This window comes from Athalia rosae, chromosome 5 (genome assembly GCF_917208135.1).
Source record: "Athalia rosae chromosome 5, iyAthRosa1.1, whole genome shotgun sequence".
Lineage (NCBI taxonomy): Eukaryota > Metazoa > Arthropoda > Insecta > Hymenoptera > Athaliidae > Athalia > Athalia rosae.
In genome coordinates, this window is record NC_064030.1 from 3,822,564 (window position 1) to 3,843,714 (window position 21,151).

Below are 21,151 nucleotides of genomic sequence, written 5' to 3' on the forward strand. Positions count from 1 at the left end.
CGGGAAGTTTTGTACATAGGTATAACGCAGGACCGGTTAACTCCGCAATAAGGAGACCGGAGGCTTTGACGACTAATAAACCAGCTCCTATTGTTTCATTTCATCTTAGCGTAGAATGCGACGATGTAGATATCGTACAGTTAGAGCGTTTCTCAAGTATGCATTATTCGCATTGTCCTGATTTTGCGAGGGCGTAAAACCAACCGCGGAAGTTTCTACTCTATTGAAGAATAAGGAATCTCCGCGCGAGTTGTAAATCCCCAGGCAAACGACGACGCTACAGTTATACCCGTATACCGCTTACACGTATGTACATATAAATGTATATTATATACTTTATCGCCAATCCGTGAGATGCGAATAAGTTGATATTATCTTACAAGATAAATCTGTTATTGCTTCGATCCAAGTTGGACAGTAAACTCTATTTGTTTGTTCTATACCGCAAGCTTTCGAAGAAAACTGCTTGCATTAAATATATAGGATTGCTCAAAGCACCTACTTTGTATTTTATTACGAGGCTATACGCTTCACCACATACATACATATACACAACGTACAACCCTAGCGAAATGAACAATGCCAAAATTTTACCGCCCTTCGATTCTTTCGGGATATTAACAATTATCTACGATTTTTATTCTTGTTTGTTTTTTATTTTTTTTTCTTCCTAAAAATACGTCAAAATCTTGGAGAGCGACGAGATCGAAAATCAAAATTATCCTGAAAAGGTCCCAAGGACCAAATTGTCCTCAAGAAAACGGGGCATTCGATCCTGAATATCTGCGACGCAAGAATAAGCGAGAATTACTTTTCCGCTGTTTGTCGTATTTGGTTTCTAACCGAACACGGCCAGGGTCGCCGATGTTTACCACTGGGGATTAGCGTTAACCTTCGTACCACAGGCTTCTGGCGAAATCGAGTCAGTCTACGATCCGAAGCCAGCGTGAAACTTACTTATTCGTGAACGGTTGTAACGATCCGCATGCGCCTAACCAAATGCATCCGACTAAAAAAATCGCAAGCAGTGTTTCGATTGCAACGTGGAGTGCAGCGTTCGGTGTATCAGTGACTCGATGTAACGTTAGTTTTCTTGTTCTAAATATTCTCTTCAATTCCTTCGCCGTATACGCGATGCTCGGAATCGGTGCGACGCGTGATCGTGGACCGGAAACGCTGCGAAGTTCGAGTTTTTTTGGTAATATAGTGTAACTGTATATTTAAATGAATAAAATTGGAACACCTACAGCACAGGTACGAAAAATGAATTTCGAGCACCGATTTTCTTATCCCGGAATGTCGCGGGTCTATCTTCGTCGCGTGGTACGATTGATGTTAATTTTTTTTCAAGGTCGAGGCGAGGTGATTTTGAGTTTAGACCACTCGATTCCGAGAAGGGAGGACAGACACCTCGACGACACTTCTGTACGCCTGCACCCTTTGCTTGGTATGTTAATTAACAGTGTAAGCTTTCGAAGAGATTGGAGAAAGGGAGATGGTACGCGGCGTCGGGGAAGAGGGTATGGGGGAGGGGTGAGTACCTTTATATAACTAATTAGTACGCCTGGCATTCAGACTATTTACTTGATTTTGCTTTGCTTAGGCCTATCCGACACTGTTGTCTCCCTCAATCCGCCTGCGTACCCTACAGAGTTTGCTCTATATACTCTACCTTGCGCCCTCGAATCTCACCCCCCCTCCCCCCCCCGCCCCCCTCAACCACCCCCCAAATTTCCACCCCTCATTCTCTTCGTAGGAAAGATCCCTTGTTTAACCGAGTTTAGCTTAACTCAACCGTTGATTAGATCTCGCCAATGACTTTTGTCGATTTCAAGCGTCATTTGCCAAATTTGCTTTTATACGCTCAAACTAAATCTTATTCCAAGACCTGCAGTTTATATATAAATGTTCGTTTTAAATAACGTTAAGAATCGATCTCTGTCGATGGATCATCGATAAAATCGCTCCCTATTCCGATACGCGAACTCGTATTCGCTCCATCGAGTTACCTGCGTATGCAATTGTGATGTATTTTTTATTTTTAATTTTTAATTTCCTTCATTTTTGTTTTTTTTTTTTTTTTACCACACGTACGTCGTGCACGTTGTTGTAAGTATAGGTCGGCGAGTCTTGCAAGTACTTTAATCAGTTCAGAAAATCGTCGAGTCATAGCCGCCCAGCTCTTATTTCCCCGGTTTTAAAGGTGGAAGGGAGGGTCAGCCACTTCCTTCTCGGAATAATGGCTCCTACACATGAAACAATCTCATGTAAATGTTAATCAAGACTTAATTCACGGGGATATTCTAATTTACGGACAATTATAAAATACGGTGCTATGAAGAGCGAAATCGTATGACGAGGATAAGGAAAAAACAAATTGAGGAATTCGGAAAACGTGGATTGAAATTTCCGAATTTCTAGGTGCTTCGATTTAATGGCGCGTGTGAGGCAGGTGAATTCTTTTTCGTTCTTATTTTATTTTATTTTTTTTTTGCTTCTCTTTCATTTTTATTCGTCGGTTTCGTTGGATTCTGAAAATAAAACTGAGCAGCGAATACTACGGGGCAGTAAAATAGGACGTAAAATATCATAGTTTATAGAGTTAACCACCTACTTTGGTCAATAAAAATGTAGCAAAACGTAATCCTACCCAGACAGATGGAGAAACGTGCCGATGTGCGGACGTGCAGACGTTTCTCTAACGCGTCGGGCCACCGGTACCTTTTACCTACACCCCGGGTTACCCGACGCGACGTCCGTCGCGCTTTGCAACGTGCTATACGCGAGATATTTTGCCGAAGAACTTTTCCGTCGCCGTTAACTATTAAGAAAAAAGTGTCGTGATCTCGGCATCACATGTATCTACTGTTTCCTACAATACATTCGTCAAGGAAACTCGAGACGTGGATGGAAACGAAATTTTATCAAAGAAAATTTGCGTTCGACGAGAATTTGTTTTCTTTTAGAAAAATTAATGAACCGTAATGGGGATATTTTCCTGGTTCAATTCTCGTTGGATTGAATTTTTTCTTTTTTCTAAAGAACTATCAAGATTTAAAATGAGTATGAAAAAGAAAAAAGGAATATAACAATATTCCCGTAAGTCTGGGGCTCGGTGACGAGTTTTTAAAAAAAATAAAAACGACGAGTTAATAAAATTTTCGAAGAGAAAGGAACCGAAACAAAAGACTGTGCGAATTTCGTCCCTTCCCGACATCAATAACTGGGAATAATACAATTGGTCTTGGTAGAGGGTTGGGTAGGGAAAGCCTGCGGAGGGTAACGGGAGAGCGGGTAACGGTTAAAAATTAATTAACGCAATAAAAGTTAATCTTTCCAGTTTGTAAAACTCCGCTCTGATTCTCCGTGTGTCCCGAGCGTGAGCGTAATTAAAATAAAAATTATGTCAAATAAAATCGGAGAGGGGCTTTTTGTTTTCTGATTTTTTATTCATTTTTTTTTTGTTCTTGTTTTTCAAATATTTATTTTTTACTTCTTCTCGGTCCTACTCTCGTTCGGTCGATGTGTTTTATCGTATTATTTTTTCGATTTGTTTTTTGAGGGCTTTTTTGCCTCCCTTTAGTGCCAACTATATACCTGTATATATTCGAAAGGGGTGAGCGAGCGAGCGAGTGCAGCGCCGGATGAAAAAGACTCGAGAGAGAAGTATAAGAACGGTAGAAATAATAAAGCTAAGGAGGAGAGAGATTACTTATCTGATGAAAACGTTGTTAAACCACGGCATAAATTTACAATTTTACAGTGGCGTAGAATTACCGGAATACGAATTTCTCATCGCGAGATGACGCGCGGATGCTAGAAAGCTAAAACTTTATGTACGTACTATAGGTGTATAAATTATTATACCGTAATCCGCCGATTCGAGTTCGCGTTGATATATCAAGAGGATAAAAAGAGAAAGAGAAAGAAACTGTCGTTCGGAGATCGTTCGATAATTTTTTCGAAAATTCTCTCCCCTTATTTCGGCGTACCTTCCGCTGCTCGGATTTACGTATATATCAACGGGATTGGAAAATGTTCAGTCTGTTAAATTTATCCGGTTATATCAGCATTCAGCTTCGAGGCAGGTGAATAGCGAGTAATTTTTAATATATTGATTGAGACGCCAGTGTTCTTGGCTCGGCGTCGTTTGCGGTGGTGCGGCTGCTTCATTAGACGCTCTTAATTAACTTGCGCCGGGCACGCGACTTTACACAATAGAATATACTTCGTGCAAGCTCGCTGCTATACTACCCTCAATTTCGTCTTAATAACAATACCCGACGAACTAGCTGTACGTCCATGAAATCCGTTTTATATTTTCTCTCGAAAAAATCTTTGGCAAAACTCAAAAGATCAGCTTCACATTCAGACGCGTGTGTCGGGTATCGAAATTTTTTTTCATCATCGTCCTTCGATCAACTTCGACGTTATCGACGATCGTGTCATCGAATCCAGATTCGGTTTGCCGCATTCGTTCGAATTTAAAATTGAAAATGCGAAGGCAGATTTTTAATTTATGGGTCAAGAGGGCGGACTCGTATCACTGAGAACGAGCTTTTACATCACTCGTCTAGAACGCACACATTTTTTTCACTCGCTAATTTCCTCAGCGTCTTTTGACTAAGTTCATAATTAAAAATTACTCATTTATAAAAGATCCAGTTCATAATTGCACGTACTTACGGTGTATAACTTTTACTCGTAACTGCGTCAGTATCACGTACAGAGTATCTAGGGGTTGGCGAAAAAGAAAAATTTATCGGCAAGGGATCGAGATTTTCCGGAATTTCGATATCGTGATTCTTCTACTCTTCGTTATAAGAGTGAAAAAAAATCTGAAAAAATGAAAGATTATTCACAATTGAAAATTGGCAGGCCGTTTATGTAAATTCTTTTGTCGTTCCGACTGCGGGTCACCCTGTGTGTGAAACTGGCATGCTCATCTACTTCCGTAGATAGGTACATAGATGTAATAACTGTGGGCTCGGGCAGCATCTATGCCAGCTGCGCTTCTGTTGTACAGTTGCTTTGTTTTAACTAGGGCAAACTCACCGGTGCATCGAAAAGTGTATTAGGTACTACGGTCGTACAATCTTTCGTTCAAGTGGGATACCTGTATCGACGAGTATAATATAATATAGAGCGTCGATTAATTAGGCAAGTTTGAAAAACCCCTCCGCGATTCGAAAGCGTCGATGTTCATCAATATTTAACTCACGATATTGAATGAATAATTTTTCATCAACGAGGATGCGGATCACCGTTCAATTATTTCTCGACCTCCTACAACTCGAAGGTTTGACTTGTTTTTTTCTTTTACATAAGACGAATGACCTCCGCACGTTGTAGTTTTCACGGTTAATTCCTTTTTCATCCCCCACCTGGCCCGGTACACCCCGTTGCGTTGTAATTTCGAAGGTATATATACGCGCGTCCGTAGGTACAAATTCGTATATATTTATAGGCGTGTATAGTTGGGCGAAATAACGAGCAAACTATACCGGCGCAGGGGCAACATATGCTCAGACAGGAGCAACGCGGCGTTATATATCAGAGACCAACACCTCTGTTTTACGCCAAAGTGGTTAGCCACATGCGTTAACCGGCCCATAACCCCCACCAACCCCCGTCATATCACCCGGTATTAACCGTATATACATAGAGATATAATACTGCTGAAATTACGCGAATAAAATTTAACATAGGTACATACAGTATACACGCGGACGTGTGACGATAATTATTATTCCTTCGTCGAAAAAAGTAAAAAAAATTGAAAAAGAGAAGTAACAAAAATTGAAAAAATGGGCACGCGTAAACGAAAGTTCGTTTTGAGTTTACGTATTATGAGCTGCTGAAACAAATTAGCGTTCGAGATTGTTGAATTTTTTATATTTTAATCACGATTAAAGTTGAGAACTCGTGTACATAGGTATACGAAGATAATAACCGGTTGCCGCAGAAGCTTTGTCTTTCGTTTTTGGGGCGCGCCGGTTGAATTAGATTCACGGAATTTTCAAACGAACGAAAATTTCATGAATCGTATACCGAATTTGGTACACATACGACTGTCCATCCGCGATATTTGCACCGTTGGCACGAGCGTGTGTGTGCGTGTGTGTGCGTGTGCGCGCTATACAGCGCGTGTGCGCGTATATTTATGTATGTGCATGTACGATACGTTCGGAATTAATTATCGACCCTTTGTTACAGACAGAGGTAATTATAGCTGGATACCGTAGTAATGAAATTATTGTTCTTTGGCGTTATTGAACCTATAGTGTATACGGGGTATTTATATAGGGGCCATGTATTCACGTATAGTAGCTAATTATATGGCGAGAACAAGAGGGTCACGTTTCGTTGTTACAATATTTATAAGGTAAACAGAAATTTTTCTTCCCTAATAATCAAACACCATTATATAATTTCGACTTTATTATCAACTCGTTGATACGCGAAAGTATCCTTTTTTTTCTTCCTCCAATTTCGCTCACGCAGCCGACAACGAGGTAAAAATTGGAGGAAACAGACGAAAAAAAAAAACGTGAATCGAGATTAAGATCGAATTCGTATTCGTATGCGCGGGCGTTAACGGGGTACGCGTAAGAATAAAAAAAAACACCCGAAGGAAAATAAGTAGAGAAAAAAAGGGGGCGAGAAAAAGCAGAAAAAGAGTGAAACGTAAGAAAAAAAAAAAAAGAATGGGAAGGAAGGAAGAATGAAAAAACGCCGGTGGAAATATATCGGCATTGAAAAGTTGTAGAACATGGCGGCGACACGTTGCTTGGATTGCGCCATAACTTAGACCTCGTATCGATATGGGTACCTCGTACAGTGTAAATTTAAGAGTGTATGATACGCTGAGCTATATAGAAAATAGGGGATGTGAAATATGTTACCGAAGGCCTTTTCACGAGGTGGTATAGGCTGTTCCGAAAGCACTTCGTCTGAAGGGTCCGCTACACGTTTCAAAGGGTTAATATATTTTATGGCATAGACGTAGCCTGATGCTTTCTTTATTCGTTTGATTAATTTACTTATATCCGCGTTGTTACGTATTCGTACAAGTCAAAGTAGGTATACGTGTGTATCGCAAAAAACAAAAAAAACCGCATATTTTCAATACCATCGATAACATGGACGCGGTGATTTACGTATCGGAAGATACATCGATTTTTGGATTTCCATCAATCCGGTCTATTTACGGGCGAGCTTATACGTATCCCCGCGCTTGTATTAATACAGCCCTGGGACTCCAGGTTGTTGGCTGGGGTCGGCGCAATTAGGGGTATTAATTAGCGGGTACTTCAGCCGCCCCTCCACCTCTACATTGCGCTATCCCGGCTACTCCAGGTATCTCCCCCACTTCATAGCAGCTCTACTCTCTGCAGCTTTTTATAAAGTGCAGCAGCTTCACCGCCACGCTACTATACAAAAGTAGTAATACGTATACACTGATATCTATATGGCTAATTATAAATGGTATTTATTTTTTTTTTCTTGTTTAAAAAAAAAAAAGCAAAAATTCATTAAAAAAACGGGGAAACGTCGTTGAAACCACCTCGATGACGTCAGAGAGAAAATTGCGCGTGATGCTCAAAAAACGATAATCCGAGAGCACCTCCTGAAGCAAAGAAAAAAAAAATCATCGTCATAAATTTTCCTGTTTTTTTCTGGTTCTTTGTACAGGGTGTAACACAATTTGAATATCCAGAGTACATGACACGTATAATTTTAATTGGCGAGCTTTATAAATTCATATGTTGTATGTACAACATGTTAATACAAGCGATAATTATAAACGGTTCCTAAAAATTTTTCCGAAGGAGTTCGGAACGTTAGGCGGAGTATCTTCGGGTCATGTTAGCCGTGTTATGTATAATAGGTGTATATGGGGTTGATTAGCAATAGTGAGAAAAGGGTTGGATATTCATATATTTAAATTTATTTATTGGTAGGATTTTTGCCCCCGGTATTAAAACCCCTGTGAACCCTACGGTTAAACCACGACGTGAACTCCTTCTCCGCCTCTCCCCCCCCCCCCCCCGCCCGCCCCCGGAGTCAACCCCTTCTGGGTAATTTTCCTGCTTAAAGAGATCTCGGCCAATTACACGGAGCGTCCACAGGCGTTGAATTTTAATTGGAAAAGAAGGAGTACAAACTCCGACCGCCCCCCTCCCTTCTGCCCCCCTTTTTTTCTTCCTTATTCTTCCCTTCCTATACCCTCACTCTGGATACGATTCCTTCTTCGTTCTGCTAACTACCACCGGAGAAAGCGAAGCATTCGTGAAAACCGGCGAATCGCAGGCTGTTAAGTTCTCGATTAATTTTAATGTGCTGAATGTTTTACGCAAATTATTGTATTTCGTATTCAGAATTATTATTGGAGCACCTGAACGAGCGAGTGTAATAAAGGGGCCATTCTTACTTAATTGGGTTAATCTGCAGTGATTAATTGATCCGAGAAAAAAAAGTAAAAAAAAACAGAAGAGAGAAAATTCAATCACAAAAAAAAAAAAAAAAATAAAAAACTTCGATGAGAAATCAAATGCTCGACTCCGGCTGAAAAACGTAATGGGGCGAGGGGGTGGGGAAAGATTCAATGAAAATTAGAAAATGAGAATGAAGAAAAAAAAAACGGAAACAAAAAAAATCACCGAAAAATTGAAATCACGGAACAAATCGGCGAAGCAACGACGTATGTGTAACATAGGTATTGTTACTGCATAAACGTATGTATGGGTGAGTGTAATCGAAAACGGGTCACCTCTGCGCGGTTGACTCAACCTCCGTATATTGGGAAGGAAATATTGGAGTTGGGTTTGATTTCGGCGTGCCCAGGGTTACTTTTTTTCATTTTCTATTTTCTCTTTCTTCTTTCTTTTTGTTTTTTTTTTTTTTTTTTTTTTTTTTTTTTTGAGGCACGCGCTACCCCCGGTTCAATATATAAGAGAGAATATCGAAAGTGGAAATTGTGCAGCTACGGTGGCCGGTCACGTCTTGACCTGTACACTTTAACTTAATCTATCACGATCTTATAGAAACTTTTAAAGCAATTAATTACGCTACGGTTGACAGATAATTACAACCAGCGGGTATACGTCGGTGTGTGTGTGTTGGAAGGGTAAAATACGGCGAAAGCAATATTCTCCCATCTAGTTTTACATTCGAATAGTCCACCACCCTCTTACCCTCCTTCACCTCGCCCTTTTTTTTACCGTCAACTCACCTACGTTATCCCAAACTGAATTACGAAAATTTCTGAACATCATTCCATCAGGGGGTTGGTTGAGCTATGTACGATTTTTGTGCTTTTGTAAAAAATTCGGAAACTCTTCGCTTCGGATTTTGTAATAATAACGTGATGAATATTTTTGAAAATTCTTTCGAAAGCGCGTAGTAATTTTTTTCAGAGAGTTTCGACTATTCGTAAAACCCATCGATTCCATGGGTTTTACGAGGTTTTCAAAGATTCTCAATTTACTTTATATCTCGGACGGAATAGTGCTGCCATGCGACGGTGGTCCGGTAAACTGTTTGCTGCGAGAAACCCTTGGGGGATAAATTTCGGAATTTCTTCGAAAGGGCTTAATTTTCCGTTCGATTAATTGATTTTCGATTTTCATTCGCGCTCGAGCCATCAATGAGCCCTCCACTTTTCGAATCGCACGAAATTTCGAGTGAGTCTCGAAGGGAGAAAGGAGGAGGGTGAAAAATTAAATCAGGAGAACCACGTGGGATATGAAGGTGTATTTTTTTCCTTCTTTCTCTCTGTCCCCACGACCCGATTCAGTTTTACGATCAGAATTAACTGATAAGTATCGAAAAAATACGAGTTGAACTAACTTCTATAAAATTATGGTCGGCAGCGGAAAAACTATAAGCGTTAGTTTTCTCAAAGAATGGCTCGAGGGGCTGTATCGCCTGGAGTTTTTTATACGGCGATAGGGAGGTGCGGGAAGGAGGGGGGGAGGGGGGGAGGGGTAGGGGGTGGTTCGCAGTAGTTTATAACACGTCTCACATAAATTGTCGCGGCTTTTTAAGAAATTGGAAAGAAGGCAGAGTCGCTTGAAGGCCTTAGAAACAGCTTGCGTTGAGTGGCCGAGAACTTTTGAAGTCTTTGCCTCGTCGCGCGCGCTAAAGAAAAATAAAGAACACGAAGAAATCTATAACTGTACACACGTACACCTTTGCACGCGCGTACGTGTGTAGGTAATCGTAACGTTCGTTTCTTGACTCGAGTTACCCCCAAGCGAAGCGTTTACGTCGTGCACGGGGAACGACGATTTTCGTAAAGCTCACTTCCTCGCGTGCAACCGACGATCTCGCGGTTATCCCAAGCTAAGATCCAAAAGTTGCGACGATTTTTTTCAATTATCCATAGCTCATCTATTTCCCATAGAGCGTGACCCGCGACCGCGATCTACGTAGACGAGCGTAATTAATTACGAATTTGGATACATGTACCCACGTGGTCGGATTAATTTCTCAGCGACCCGAAAAAGGGTTGATAACGTCCCGTGGAAAAAATATTCAGCTCTTATATAGGAATACAGACGAAATTCTGGCGACTGGAAAGTTTTAATATGCCGTTAGCGAATGCGTTTCGATGTAGTATAACCTTATACAGCCAATTTCGCGTTTCTCCCTATAAAGAAGGAGAGAGAAAAAAAGGAGTGGAGGAAAAAAAAAAAATGAGGGGACGAATTTCTCGAGGCCTGGGGGAGACATTTCCGGGTCGCCAAGGTAATCTTCACCCAGACAAGATATTACATTTGAATAAATGTCATCATCGATAGCTCCTTCATACGGAAGCAAATACGTTATCGACGAAACACGGAACATCTCCCAGGGGAGAAATACGCCCGTGTATTAACCACGTAGTAATGCAGATATCCAAGATATTCGGTCGTGGGCCTCTAATAACGCAGATCGTTGCCGATTATCCCGAACGTCGCGGGAGACCTGTACATATGAAAAATATGAAAAAAGATTAATTCGAACAAATCAATTTTGGGGTTCGATTAAAAAATCAACCCTTTCCCGCACGGAGCGGTGGTTCTGAGAACAAAAAAAAAATCGAGAGCACCCCAACCTTCGTTAGTTTTCATACGGGTAAATAAAATTTTCCCATTCGTTGGCCGAGGTGTTTAACTTTTATTCGTATTCTATCGTCGAAAATCCTCGGTGTTTCGATTTTTATTTCAAAATCCACCCCGCGAATCCACCTGCCTATGCGGGGGTCGCCGATCGGATAGAGGGTTGTAAAATCGTCGGTACGCGGCGGAGTGGTAGGTTGGCGCGGAGGTTACCGATTATCTCGTGCAATTTCCCCGCTCACAACGTTAGAGTGGTCATCGGACCTCGGGGTTCCGGGTAAATGCCGTTCGTCCGGTGGGTAGGTGGTGGTGGTTGGGTGGCGAGCTCTCTTCACCCAACCAAACCCGATGAACGCAAACGACGAGCGCGGTGTGTACGGTGAACCTACACGGTACCAATAGTCCATAGAGGTAAAACGAAAAAGGGGGGGGCGAAGGGGCGAAGGGGCGAGCGGGAAAAGGGGTAAGGGCGAAAGGTAGTAATTTGATGCAAATATCATTGATTGATATTAATTAAAAGCAATCACGACCGGGCCGCGATCGTAGAAATACGCGGGTAGTGGTAATGGTGGCACGGGTCGGGGGGATGTACAGTAGGAGGGTATGAAACAGGGGAGAGAATATATATCGTGTGTGCTGCAGCTGCCGTTTGCTGAAAGCGCAGAGGCGTAGAGCCGGTCGCTTGTACCGCGTGTATATAGAACAAACTGGGAGAATCAAAATTATGCTAATTAGAGGCGCCTTTGAATCGTGACCCATACCCCGTCCCAGGGGGGGGGTACCGCACACCGCCGATATTCCCCAGTCGCGTAGTCGTATGAAAAAGAGAGTCGAGAAAAAGTAAGACAAAATAAAACTATTCCTCGCCTCTTGTCGGGGTATCGGTACCGCGGGGCTTCGACGTGAAAAGTGCTCGCCATTTTTCGTCGATATTTTAATTCGGGGTGACCGGAAATCGGTGATTTTTTCCGCACTACGGACGAAGAAACTTGTGCGGAATGTATTTTGGAACGGAGGAGGGGTGGGTCTCGAGGATTTCAGTCGACGAACGGTGGAACAGGAATTATGAATCCTACAATAGTTGAGTGCGGCGCCAGTGAATATTGACGTATGATTGAACGCCTGTCTTCCCTACAACCTCACTCATCACCAGAGTTTGGGAGTATGTTTACCGCAATTATTTAATGTAAACTCATATTTCGTAATTGCCAAATATTGATAGTTTCAACTCCGGGGTATAGAGGTATGCATGTACCACCTGCACAAGTGCAACGTGCGTATATTTCCATCCATCCAGTTTGCCCGCGATTCTCATCCCTCCACCGTTCACCGGGGGGGGAGGGCAAGCTTCCTGCGCTCCAACCAACCGAATCGGAGTTCTGTAAATGCTCCGCAATTATACTCGGTAATTGAGCAAACGAACCGTTCGTATCATCGGCGATAATTTCTTAACTGGAAGAATATCCTTGCGATATTCATCCCGAATTCGTCCGTACGAAGAGCGTCCTACGCGTGAAACGAATACACTCATTTAAATTCATACGCACACATAGGGGATAATGCTCGACGGTGTCTGGGCAGATTGTTAAAAAATCAAAATGCAAAATTTTCAATAACGGGACCTCGCCCACGTTCGGTCGTCGGTCGGGGTCCACCGCGTGCGGCGTCAGCTTGTGTAACTATCGGTAATTAATCAGAATCATCCCCGTCGACAAGGGGGGTGGAAAGGGGTGACGGGGGGAACGAGGGGGGGAAACGGGGGTGGTGTCGGCAGTTAACCAGTGACGTCACGGCCGTGGCGACATCTGGTCTGGCACTAGCCGCACGAACACGGAACCACCTCCGCGACTGGACACTGCAGGGCAGCCCGTCCACCGGAGAGATTCTGGACGAAAATTACCCCACAGTTCCACCCTTCCGAAATATCCTTCTCGTCCTCCTCCCTCCGACTCCTCGTAACGGGTGGTTCTATTCAAATTGAACACCGCTGAACGCCGCGATGCGTTGCGCGTGAAAAACGGAACGAAAAAACACACAAATTAAAAAAATGGGGGATGTTTCAATTTGGAAAAATGTCAAATCCCCGAATCGCGGCTGGTTTCGTATAATTTTCACGAACACTACGAATCGAATGAACGGTTCTCTAAGTGCAACGATTTGGCGACTACCGAAGACGGAACGTTGGGAGACCCTGACCACCGTCAAAGACAAGGGTTGCATACGAATAAGCCCGCTAATTTATTCGAACGGTAACACCTGGACGCGATCGGTTTTACCGTAACCGTACTTAATTGGGAGGAGGCAGACGGTTAGCTTAGGATTTAACGTCGTCGGAGTTTCATCGAAGTTGTTAAATTGCTTGGTTGGTTTTTTAAAAATTGCGAAGGATTTTCGTTTTTAGCGAACGAACAAAAAGCGACGTCGTACGAATGAATGAATGTACGTACGTACGCGTGTGTTATTATATTATGTAGACGTATATGTATTTATATGTACGGAGTGAGGAACGATCGCGCACGGGCGGATGGGTACTATTTTTGATAATCCAATTTAATTGAGCGATTAACTGGTAAATGCCCCCCCTCCCGAAACAAATGGATCGCGATGTCCAACGCTCTGGAAAATATAATTCAAAGATATTTATGGTAGGATTACCGTTGGAATTGGGTATCTAATATACATGTCCTGTCCACCCAACGACCGGCGGAACAATTGACCGCGAGCCGAACCACGTTCTAAACCGGGACACGCAAAAGTTTTCGACAATATTTAACCGTTTTCATTTCAGCGAAGTTTTGACAACTTTGATTGACGGATTGAGATATAAACGAGAATCTATTGCGGAATTTGAAGTGTACCCGATCGACATATTAAACCCAGATTATGGACAATTAATTTTCGAGCGTGCAAGGCAAAGGATTAGCCGCAATTGATAGCCACGTACATATACGTATATACATATAGTATACGCGCGCACCGGAGTTGCGTGTAAAGTTGCGTTACACGTCGAATAATTTCTCCTGCTAACAAACTGTGGGTGGTGATTCGGGTGTGTTCAAAACCGAGACACTTGTCTGAGATTTCAAGGGGGAAGAAAAAAATTTCTTTACTCTTCTCCTCTCCGTGACACGTCGAGGCCTCGACGCCCTTGATAAAATGATCCAATCGTGTCTCACGGTTCCGAGTAAAATTACACTGCACCGTGAGCGATATAACGAGAGCGAAGTGCATAGCTGATTAATTTTCAATGTCCCAGACGACTTGTCATAAATTATTTGCCTCGGTAAAGTGGGTATAAACGTACACCTATATGACGGAAGAAACTGCACTGCAGAGACAGACCGTATAAATTTAATTAAAAAAGACTCGAGTTTGTTTGTCGCGGAATTATTTCGGTACGTTTATAGAATATTGTGAGCTTGCAATTTTCGCGAACAAAAAAAAAAAAAAAAGAAATACTACGGCGTAATTTTCTTCGCGAAGAATTGATTATGGTCAATAGTCAGATTTCCACTTTTTGGAAAACTGGAATTGTTGAAGCAGATTCATCGATGTGGATCATATCTTCCGTCGACCGTATAGCGGATAAATCTTTGGTAACCTAATTTTTCTGATCATTGAAAATAATTCCTGAATATTCGATAAAACTCGATCGGTGAATTTAGAGTTACGAATAATACAAGCAAACCTGGACTCGCCGATCAGAATTTTGTCGGAATAAATACGTTATAGAGTTGTCCATTAACCGAACTTGGACATTTCAGAGCAGATCAGACTGGAAATTTCCCCCCACAATTTCGTTAGATTGGTTTATTTATCAGTTTGATTCTGATTAGAGTTTGATTTTACGCTACCTCGATGATTAATTTTAGCTACAGCGTATTGTTTGTGAATCTGATTGAATATTTAGGATGGTCGGATAGTTCGGGGTAATGACGTTGATTGATGTAACCGCCGTTGCAACGGCGTACCTATGAGTTATGCAGTTTAAAAGCACTCGATGTTATTTTTATTGTTACCGGTGGAAAGCTTAGAGATCCAAGGATCGCTCGATATTCGACAAATACCGATAACCATCCGTTCACCCTCTTCCATTTTACTAGACGAATCAAAAAATTAATACGCGTTCATTTAAATTTTTTTTCCTCCTCAGATTTTCAAAAAAATGTCGCTCTATAACCGAAGATATAATTCTCCATAAAATTTGAGTGAAAATTTCCGCAATTACCTCAGGGTCGGATTTAAATTCAAATTCACCCTATTCTTCCACGTGTATATGATCATTCCAAACTCGTGAAGCGTGAAGCGCGTTTAAAAAAAGCCCGGATTCTCAACGTCCCACCTTTTATCACCATACACCTTGTAGCACACCGGCGTCCGTCTTGGACAACTTTTCATCGGCGTTTGAAAAAAGAGTAAAAGAAAAAAAAAATAAATAAAGGGGTGAAAAAAAGCAGAAAAGGGAAGAAAACAGCAAAGAAGAACGGAAGGTGTGAGGAAAAAAAAAAAATTCCCAAGAGTTTCTTCTCACCCCTTAAAAGCTCATCGGGGGTGTCCCACCCCTATAAGACGTGCCCATTCCAAGATCATCCTATCACCTACAGGAGCTTATTCCGCCCCGAAAGCTCTGTGAACGCCCACAAGCGTGCGCAGGTTCCACCCCTTGACCAATGAACGTTGCGATACTCGAAAGCTCAGTTTTGCAGCTTGCAAACAGAAACACTCGCCAAACACCACGTGCGGTGCGCCCGAGGTGCACGTGTATTACGGAGCTTCTCTTGTTCGAGGTGGGAAATATTTTCTTTCTCCACCGAGTGCAGGGAGCTTTCGAGCGATTCGCCAAAGTTTATTATTACCCGTCTCGAAGGTTTTACTGGTCGTTTTTGAAAAAGTAAAATAAAGAAAGAAAAAAACAAATCCGTTCCAGTTTCAACTAACGTTCGATCAGCCGAAAATCATTCGTCGTCACTATGAAGTGTGCGCTTGCTTTCATGTTGTTGTATGATTAAAAGAAAAAAAAAAAAAGAAAAAAAGCTCCGTTGTCAAAAACGTCGGATCGATTGGGGGTGGAGAGTAAAAAAAAATATATTTATACATATGTACAGCTGTGGAATCGCATAGAACTTGAACATTATTTCTCGAGTGTGTATTAATTTGAATCCGTGAAACGGTATAACGATATTTAGAAAATTAACGATAAGCTCGTCCGGGGAAGACTGAGGTTTGAGAAGAAATAAACGTAAAAGAAATCTGCAACGTCGTCTACTGAAAACTTATAGTGAGTACTTTTGTAGACTTAAATGTGGCTTGAGAATAGAAGAAAAAAAAAAAAATATCTTCTTTTGACGCACTATTTTTCTGACATTTCTGCACTCCTCTACCAGCTGTAAGATAAATTCTTTGCATACTCACAGAAAAAGTGAAAGAAGTTTTTTGTTTTTTTTTTCTACCGAGAAACGGAATGGATGAAAAAAATGCCAAAATTTTGCTATCGCACTAATGGGACGGGGCGTAATTTATCTCTTGAGACAATTGGCGTGCTTTCAACATCGGTATATATGTAGTACAGACAACCCAGTCAGGGGGAGGGGGAGGGGTTTCCGCCCCAAGATCCTCTTGACTTCGAGGTAGCCGATATTCAACAGTTGGTCTTTCTTTTATCTTGCAAAGCTCGCCCGTTCCCCCGCAATTTTCTCGTCTCCTCCGCGTTGCGCCCCCTCCGCGCGCCGTCCCTTCAAGCCAACCTTTTGTATGCACGTGGAGACACTTAATGTCGATTCGAGTCATTTATATTCAAGAACTTCTTTCCATGTCGAGAATTCTAGCGAATTACGCTCGTTCGCGAAATTCGCGGCTCAATTCTCGGCAGTTTTTCCTCCTGCACCAAAAGTCCTTTTTTTTGTGTTTTGATCCCAGCGGGTAACTTCTTTCGAGAAATCTCATTCGCTCGCCTGTGCTGTCGCTAAATCGATATTTCCACTTATTCCTTAAACATTACGTACGATCGTGGAACGATGTTTGCGGACCTCTGTAAAACGCGTGTACGCCTATACTAACCGGGCGTATCGTTTCACCTCCGACTACAGTGGGCAAACATTTGGAACAAGCGCACTAAAATTTCATGCCCTATAGCCGCGTACGCGCGCTCCCTATGTACTCGCAAGTATTTAATATGTCCGATACTCACACAATGCGGTGTTCACATGTTCCCGCGGTATAACATACTCGACATTCAAATATTATACCGTGACATCCCTTATGCCCTGGCTATTACATATGTAACGCTATACATAACGTGTGTCTGTCTACCTTTGCAACTACACCGACACTCTAACAACTCACCGGCGGGCCGAACGGTGGGCGAAATAAACGAACGAACGAACGAACGAACGAACGGGGCAGTTTACCTCTAACTTTCCCTCCCTTACTCCGAAACCGGCAGGGGAGTGTAATCGTTCCAACCTCCACCTCCCCGTACAACCCCGTTTGGGCAGCGCGGGGCGACTATTTATTGCCCGCACTCGGTTGGTTCACAACATAAATATGTTACACCTATAACCGCGTAAGTCTCTCTGTGTTCCGCATGCACGGTATTGGAAAAGCGACGCGGAGTCGCTTCGAAAAAAGATTGTAGGTACGAGACGGTTAATTAAATATTTATCCATTAGCTCATTTCTTATCCGACTTTTGGATTTTTCGACTCTTTCGTGGAGGAATTCATCAAAAAGTTATCGTTCAAGCGGTTGGTGCTAATTTTTCTTTTTTCTTCTTTTTTTGTCAAAAGAGAGAAAATCGAAGGGAATACTTTTAGTCTCCTCTGCTTTTGATTTTGGGGAATCGATACATTCCGTTGATCGTCCGTTTCCTTAACGAGATATACGTACACCTCATGTGTTTCGTTTTCTCCGACCATTCAATCTAGGGGTTCGTGTCGAGCGACCGTTACGTGTCATTCACAGCGTGAACAAACGTGCAATAATTCAACCATTACAATATGAGAACCGAGTCGACTAATTTTTAGAGCGTCGACGATTAAAATTTTCACGGCACATGAGCCCAAGGAACTGGCGATAATTTTGAAACCCGGTCCGGTGGGCCGGCCCCCCGACACATCGACGCGGCGATCGAAGCTTGCGGTGATTTGGTATCGTTAGCGAAGCCTTCGATATTTCTCATACCAGTCGTCTCTTGATCTCGGACGCGGGAACGATATTCGGTCAATGCCGCGAGTGGCGGGGATTCCCCCGACGACCGCAGCTAAACCTAATGACGCATATCTCGCTCTGTTATGTCTTGAATGTCTCTCGATCCCCGTTATACGCGAAGCGGAGAACTCGAGGCGACCTATGGACCACGCGAAGGGGGGAGAGCTTGCGGTCGGATGCCTGATCAACCGCGTCTGCGAGCTCAATATCCCACTCGACAAATGCTCTCCGCCGATACATCCACCCTCAACTCTTACACCGTACAGGGCGTAACATACGTTCGATGATTTCGGAATCTGGAAAAAAAGAAAGAAAGTAGAAATTGGAAGACGGATATATTTCCGCTCAATTTGTAGGGTATTTTGAGAGTTCGGTTAGCGATGTGATGAACGATGATGAACGACGGAAGTTTATTAGAAAATCCAGCCGGCGAGAGGAACAAGTTGTTCGTATCGCGGAATACATTCGTTACTTTTGAAATAAATATCAATCTTCCGCGCGGGAGTGTTGGTTTTTATATATACGAAGCACGTGTGTGTGTGTGTGTGTGCGTACGTATTATATGGTAAAATGCTTTGTGGGTTGAACATGAATTTCTGGAATGTGTCGGGGGCGAGAAGGGAGCCTCGCATTCCGCACTCCGTTGTGAGATTGTGCAAAAATCGTGTATACAAAACACACGTACGCTCATACGAATATCTGACTAATTTTGCTATTTTGCAATAATTAATTCGGGACGTTTAATTTTATACGGGGGGGGGGGAGAAAATTCTTTGGCGTAATACGTTTCACCTGTACCTATACATACATACGTGTACCGACGTTGTACAGATTGATGTGTCACGTTTTCCAACAGACGTATTAATTATGCGAATATACACACGCGTACAAACGTGTTTCGTTCGAAATTCTGAAATACAGTCGCTGTGCGCAAAGTGTGTGTGTTTTCGGCGTTAAAATTTTCACGCGATAATTTTAACGGACGTATGCAAAAATGATTATTCTTCTACGAGAAATCTAACGAGCGCAAGAATCACACGTGTGCGTCAAAAAAACAAAAATGAAAGAGAAAAAAAAAAAAAGGAGAGAAAAAGAAAAAATTTGGTTCGGCGGTGGGGTTGTAAAAATCGCACCGATACTCGGCAAATACGTTCATCGGGGAATAGTGGGAGAGTAATTAATAGTAAGCCCGTATAAATCAGGTGGGCCGGCAGGCAGGACTCCGATCTCGTTGGCTGTGGGATTATACCCGGAGGGTCGCTGGTTTCCCCGACTCGCTAATTTTTCAAACAGCCGCCATAATGGTCCCGGCTAATTACTGATTTTTATCTGTGCGCCCACGAGCAGTGCACGCGGATTCAGCGGGGTGTAATTATTAACCGGCACGCCACAGCGATTCGCGAACTAACATGATTTCCTCTGTGATTCTGCTGCTACGGACGCGGGATTTCTATCTACATACGTGTACGATATACATACATATGTATATACATATCATCCACAATGGTACGCAACGTATACGTATTAGCAAACTCAAAAGTCCCTCTTATTCTGTCTCCGCACACACGGGAAACACCCGCCCCGTACACAACTCTCCCGATTGCACGTACAAAAAATCAGAGGGACGCGAATTTTTCCATCGGATTTTTAAACCGCGTATTTCAAGCGAGTTAATAGAAATCAACGATCTATCGGAGGTGAAAAAATGTCGCTATCGTTATCCCGCAACTACGTTGAAAACTGAATTGAAAATCTGATGTCCGGAATATTTAAAAAATTATAATATATCGTAAGAATTTCGTCTCGGTATGTCCGCGTGTAGTTTTTTTTAGCGTTGGTTTTCCATCCTCTTTTCAAAAAGCTACGAATCCACCCCTTGGAAATGACTGACGTGCTGGAAATTCCCGACATAGTGGGGCAGGTAAACGTATACCTAGCAAACTTAGAAGGCACAACTTCGGGGCCAACAACATTATAACATTATTAGATTTACCGCAAGTACCTACCCTGAGGGCTTCCTACACGTTATGCATACCCACCCGTACGAGCGGGTATATATATATATACAATTACCCGCGAAACTGCACACTCGCTGTAACGCGGTGTAATTTTTTTTGGCAAATTTAAACGAGCCGAGAGAGCGTCGCGTTTCGAGAGGTGGAATATTTAACGTAATCGCTACGAGTGAGAAATCTCAATTTTTTTCCCCCATTCCCCGTACCGAGCTTTTAAAATGATTATGATAATCGCGAAACGCATTATACCAAAGTCGCATATTACACGAGGCAAGTTTTTGCAGTGATCGTTGTGTGTATATAGGGTGTTTCGTAAACTATTCCCTAGCAAAAGTTCAACATAACTTCATAACACTGGGCACAGGGGGTTACTCGGTTGGCAGTATAAGGGTGGTTTCGGGTTAAAGTCGTGGTGGGGGGGGGGCTGAGATCGAGGGGTAAATTTGTTCGGGCGTGAGCTTACATGGGTTACGTTAAGTACATAGGTGTCTGGGAGTAGTTCGGTGTACGGCTGCCGCTGTAGTTACTACCAAGTCCTCTTCCTCCTCCTCACATTTTCGTTGTACACCTACGATAACTATACACCGCGTTACCGCTGCATGCACAGCCAAAGTATAGTTGAGTCGTTCCCTACCCCTACCCCCTACCCCCCTCCTCCTCCGACCGTATAACGTTATAACCTCGGGGATTATAAGTTAAACATTTCTACAAGTTTACGAACCACCAAATTATTAAGTACTTTAAGCAAATTACGTTTTAACGGATCTCCTATAATTCACGTTCCCCGCGTACCGACGAGCTGTTGCTTCGTCGATCGGCGTTGTGA

At 42.6% G+C, this 21,151-nt stretch overlaps 1 protein-coding gene across 2 annotated transcripts in view; it reads left to right on the forward strand.

Moving 5' to 3' along the window:
* The first annotated feature begins 932 nt into the window (after positions 1 to 932).
* Positions 933 to 21,151, forward strand: part of LOC105690847 (LIM domain only protein 3-like) — a 79,901-nt gene continuing 59,682 nt past the window's right edge. Inside the window, exons 1-2 of one of the 2 annotated variants that reach the window (XM_048655128.1) lie at positions 933 to 1,254; positions 1,352 to 1,533. The gene's annotated coding sequence lies outside the window, so the exon portion shown is untranslated. Of the gene's footprint in view, positions 1,255 to 1,351; positions 1,534 to 15,818; positions 16,384 to 21,151 lie in introns of those variants that run through there. The other variant, XM_012408974.3, reaches the window with a different exon arrangement.